This window comes from Apium graveolens, chromosome 6 (assembly GCF_009905375.1).
Source record: "Apium graveolens cultivar Ventura chromosome 6, ASM990537v1, whole genome shotgun sequence".
NCBI lineage: Eukaryota > Viridiplantae > Streptophyta > Magnoliopsida > Apiales > Apiaceae > Apium > Apium graveolens.
The window spans coordinates 45,501,375-45,507,374 of NC_133652.1; positions in this window are offsets into that span (position 1 = coordinate 45,501,375).

Here is a 6,000-nt window from a genome sequence, read left to right on the forward strand (position 1 = left end):
GGTGATTTCAATAATGTTGTGTCATAATCTGATAAGCAAGGAGGCAGACCTTATCCGGAGAGATTAATAAAAGGTTTTAGAGATGTTTTAGAATATTGCAACTTATAAGACATGAACCTGGCTGGTTATCCATTCACTTGGGAGAGAAATAAAGGAACATCACAGTGGATCGAAGTGAGGTTGGATCGAGCTTTAGTTTCCCCTGGATTCTCAAATATTTTTCCGGACGCTAAATTGTCAAATCTCAAGGTATCCACATCTGATCATTGTCCAATTATGTTGGAACTTCATAAAACTAAAATTATGATCCAGATTAAACTTTTTTGTTTTGAAAATGCATGGCCGAGAGAGCCTATGTTCCAGAAAATTGTAGAGGAAGTGTGGAACAATGCTAATAGAAGATCATTCTATGAGAAACTTGCGGAGTGTTCAGAAATCTTATCAAGTTGGGGTCATGAAATCACTGGTAGTTTCAAAAAACAAATTCAGCAGTGCAAAAAGCACATAAAAATGTTGAAAGGCCGTCGAGATAAAACTTCAGTTGACAGATTAAAAGAGGAGCAAAAACAGCTATTAGAATTATATATGCAACAAGAAGTCTTTTGGCGTCAAAAAGCAAAGCAAATATGGCTGAAGGAGGGGGACCAAAACAGTAAGTACTTTCACTGTGCCATGAAGACTAGAAGATCTCTTAATCAAATTCGAAGCGTTAGGAATGATGAGGACCAAGTTGTATATTGGGGTTCAGGTTTGGAAAATTTCATTTCAGATTATTTTATAAATCTTTCAAGGCTTCCCAAACTGATTGGAGTGAAGTTATTCAAGGCATCGGTACGAGGGTTACGAGTGATCAAAATGACATGCTGTTATCTACTATTGAGGAAAATGAAGTGAAAGCCACTCTTTTTCATATGCACCCCGGACAAAAATCCAGGTCCAGACGATATGACGCTGGGGTTTACCAGAAATTTTGGAAAGTGATAAGTGCATATGTGGTGAATATAGTTCGATGATTTTTTAAAACTGTTACCATTTATTCTCAGCTCATCTCTACCAATATTGCCCTGATTCCTAAGAAACAGAATCCTCAGTTCGTGACAGACTTAAGGCCAATTTGCCTTTGCAATGTTCTTTACAAGTTGATTTTAAAAGTACTAGCAAATCATCTTAAGAAAATCATGAACTCGATCATCTCAAATACTCAAAGTGCTTTCATCCCTGGTCATTTCATTACTGATAATATCATGATTGCTCACGAGTTGATGCACTTTATGAAGAGGAAATCCAGAGGTAAAAAAGGATGGATGACTCTAAGAGTTGACATAAGCAAGGCTTATGATCGCGTAGAGTGGGGTTTTTTAGCATCCGTTCTTATGAAAATGGGGTTCCATCAAAAAATTGTTGATATGTATATGGCATGTGAATCCTATGTGCTACTAGCATTTCTTTCTATGAGACACTTACGGAGTGTTCATAAATCTTATCAAGTTGGGGTCGTGAAATCACTGGTAGTTTCAAAAAATGGTTTCAACAGTGCAAAAATCACATAAAAATGTTGAAAGGCCGTCGAGATAGCACTTGAGTTGACAGATTAAAAGAGGAGCAAAAACAACTATATGAAATATATCTGCAGTAAGAAGTCTTTTGGCGTCAAAGAGCAAAACAAATGTGGTTGAAGGAGGGAGACCAAAATAGTAAGTACTTTCACTGTGCCATGAAGAATAGAAGATCTCTTACTCAAGTTTGTAGCATTAGGAATGATGAGGGCCAAGTTGTAGACTGGAGTTCAGGTTTGGAAAATGTCATTTCAGATTATTTTGTAAATCTTTTTAAGGCTTCCCAAACTGATTGAAGTGAAGTTATTCAAGGCATCGGTACGAGGGTTAAGAGTGATCAAAATGACATGCTGTTATCTTCTATTGAGGAAAATGAAGTGAAAACCACTTTTTTCATATGCACCCAGACAAAAGTCCAGGTCCAGAAGGTATGACGCCGGGGTTTTACCAGAAATTTTGGAAAGTGTTAAGTGCATATGTGGTGAATAGAGTTCGAGGATTCTTTGAAACTGTTACCATTTATTCTCAGCTCATCTTTACTAATATTACCCTGATTCCTAAGAAACAGAATCCTCAGTTCGTGGCAGACTTAAAGCCAATTTTCGTTTGTAATATTCTTTACTAGGTGGTTGTTGCCCAGTAAAGATACAATTGTTTAAGGGGGTTGGATACAATTGTATAAATATTTCGAACAAGTAACAAAATATAACAGCTTTTTATATATCTGATAAAAACTGTTACAAAATCCTCTCAAGAAATACTGATGTTCTTGAGAGCTGCTAAGTCGAATGATCCTCGAGTGTGATACACTAAGTGATGACCTAAACTGTGTTTATATACTACACAGCTACAACAAATTAATCTAAGATATGCATTATCAAAAACTAACTGAAACTGATACATATCTTAAACTAAACAGATAAAGTCCTATAACTCAGACGTAACAGATATCTGCTCCACATTATAAGGAACAGAACAAATCCTCTAATGTTGACTGTCTTCAAATACTGATGATATTCAAATACTGATGACATGCCAAATCCTGACGGTACATCAGATCCTGATGACACCCGAACAGCCAGATCCTGAGCTTCTTCCGATCATTGAGAATTCAATATGTAACAATCTCCCCAATCTATGCTTAATGCAATGAAGCATAAATTCCATTCTCAATGATGCCAAAACCAATCTACAAAATGTACAAGGAGTAAAGCTTACTTCAGTATCTTCAGATAACTGACAGTTGTTCCCAGAAAGTTTTTCAATCTTTCTTCCTCGTCTCGTAGGACTTTAACAAGTTTTTTCTTCAACTCTCTCTTCTCTTCAGTGTCTTCTCCAAGCTGATAGATGGCTGATCTCAACTTAAAAATTGAGCTTTTGCTTATCTCAAGATCACCAATCAACATGTAGCTTAAACTGACATCTTCATGATCAGGACTGAAGGATAACTGAGGACTGTTGAGAAAAACTTGTAGCACTGCAGCTCCCTTTTTCATCTGCATTTCTTGACCAGTATAAGTTCTGTACTCAAGAACATAATCACCAATGTATTTAACATCTTTTATCATAACTCTTCTTCTGATGACTTCAAGTATCATAGAAGACCAGTTTCTGGTGACACTGTTCTTAACTCTAAGAAGATAGTGAATGTATTTCAATTCTATCACAGTCTCCATTAAGAGTTACTGCAATGTAAAGCTTTTTACTTTACCATCCCTGAAAAAGTACAGAATCTCTTCTCTGACATCATTATCATTTATCTTTCTATGAACAATCTTCACAGCTTCAACTTTCTCAAGATGTGAAAGAGAAATTCTTTCACCAAGATTTTATGTCAGAGTATCTGTATCTAACAGATCAGATTCTAAAATCTCCATATAGGAATGACCAATGCCTCTTTTGGTTCGAGATTTGATAAGTTTCAGTTTTTTATTGTATACCACCCAAGAAAGTTTCTTGATGGACTCATCAACATCTTTCTGTTCTGGAATAGAATCTCTTAACCCTCCTGACATAAATTCAACATGCTTGAACCCTTTATGATAGTCAAATGTATAAATATCTTTCCATCTTCTATCCTTCTTGCTGAGAGAAGCATAACTTGTAGACAGATCTTTAATCTTCCCTTTTGTTTTATTCCATAGCTCTCCCTTTGATTTTAAGACTCTCTGCAAATATTCTTTGCATGCTTGATCATCTATCCTCCTATCAACCTTTTCTTTTTCATCAACCTCTGAAGTATGAGGAGTGACTACCAGAGTAAGAGTTGAATCATTTAATGCTTCGATCACCGTTTCATCAGAGTCAAAATCAGTTATCAGGTTCATAGCATCAGGATCTGCTTTTACTTCAGGATTTATATCTGCATCAGGAGTTACATTCTGATTTGTTGTATCAGCTTGATCAATGTCAGTGGATGATCTTTTCTTTCTTGGTATAATCAACTCTTCTGGATTCTGAACTTCTTTATCTTCCTCATTTCCTTGTACAGGAACATAACCTTCTATGAATAGAAAATTCAGAAAAATAGAGTTGAATGCAGTCACTTGACTTGATTTAAAAGTTCTTCCTCCTCTTCCTCTTCCTCTTGCTCTTCCAGATCTACCACCTCTTTTTCTTCTTCCCTTAGAAGTGTTAGCTTCAGCTTCAATTTGAGCCAAAAGCTCCTTTTGTTGCATAACTGCTTCTTCAGGTGTTAGATCATGAAATTCTTCAGTTATATACCCAAGAGCGCTCCGAGCATTCTTTTGCTCAAACTTCTTGTCTTTGTAATACAAGATAATCTCTTCACCTGTTTCCTTATGCCTATAAGGAAAGAACAACCCTTTAGCATCTGCTAAATTAGAGATTATAATGTCATCATCCTCAGAAGCACCAGCAGTAGTCTTGTGCTTGGCTTTATAAGCACCAATAGACTTCCTTTGTCCTGAAGAATCATTCTTCTTGGAATGTTGAGTTTGTTGAGCAGTAGAAGCATTTTGAACATCTGTAACTGGATTATTCTTATCACCATCATCATCAATATCTTTATCTTTTGTCTGGATATAATTTGGTGTACATTTTGTAGCAATTATCTTCTCCCCCTTTTTGGCATCAGTATTTGCAAGAAGAGAAAACAGAGCATCCATTTTGTCACCTATAGAAGAAACCTTGTCTTCTAAAGAGGAAAATCTAGACGCCATGTTGTCTTGAGATTTAACATCTTTGATGGTATTTTTCACACTTTTGATTTCAGCTGAGTTAGGTGTGTGAAGCAAAAATCCATCAATTTTCTCTTTGACACCAGCATGAGACTTCTTCATTTCATCAAGTTCATAATGAATTCCTTTAACAGAAATGGTTGAGGCCTTAAGATGCAACTTCAGATCAGGATTTTAGATTTCATCATAGGCACGATGAATGTGTTGCAGGCCAACAGCAAACGAGATAGAAGTATTTACAAGTCTCCATTTATAATCCCATTCTATCTATCTAAAATACTCAGTATCAGGATTGTAATAAGAAGGATTTTCAGTGAAGTGCGAAGAAGAACCAATATTGGACTTCTTAGATGCATCAATCGCAGTTTTAAGCTGAGCTGTATCAGAATCATCTGCATAACTTTCATTATCAGAATCAGACAAGCCATCAGAAGTATTTGCAGAACCAGGCAGAATTGCCTTGCCTTTATCCAGATTCTTTGAAAGAGATGTCTGTGGCTGATGGGATCCTGAAACGGAAACATGGTAACACCTAAATCTCTCTGTTCTTTTCAAGTGATCTCATCACTTCTCACACCACATATTACTTTTAAGAGTAACATTATTCTCACAGAAGAAACTTTATAAGTAAAGAAAAACTTATAAGATTCTTGTCTCAAAACTACCTCTGCTTTTGCCAGTACAGGAGACTGCCACTCAAAATATTTTTCTCTTTTTTTTTTAAATTTGATATTTTCATACAGTCTCACAGAAAGGCTCAATCACACATATAGCAAAGAAATAAGAGATGGATGAAAAGAGTTATATGCTTATCATATAAATAGAGGTAACCTCAAATAAGAGACTATTTATAATCATACAAACATGAGAATATATAAGAAGTTAGCAATACCTGAAAGTGATTCCTCAAGTGGAAGTGATGAAAGTGGAGGAACAAACAACACATCAGGATGCTTTTTCAAACTAGCAACTAGTAATGGATCATCAATTGTAGCTAGTGCAGTTGAAGGATGATTCTCAGTAGGAGCTGTTGCAACATCAGGATTTGATCTGTCAAGAGAATATGAAAGACCATCATCAGTACTTTGAACTGATGATTCTTGTAGAGTCTGAGACATATGAGCTGCTTCAGCAATGCTTGGTGAAGGTTCTTGTGTACTCTTCTCAAAAATAGGATCATTAATAATTGCATCCACCTATGACAGTATCTCCTGATGAGTTTGTTTTTCCTGGAGTAGTTGAAC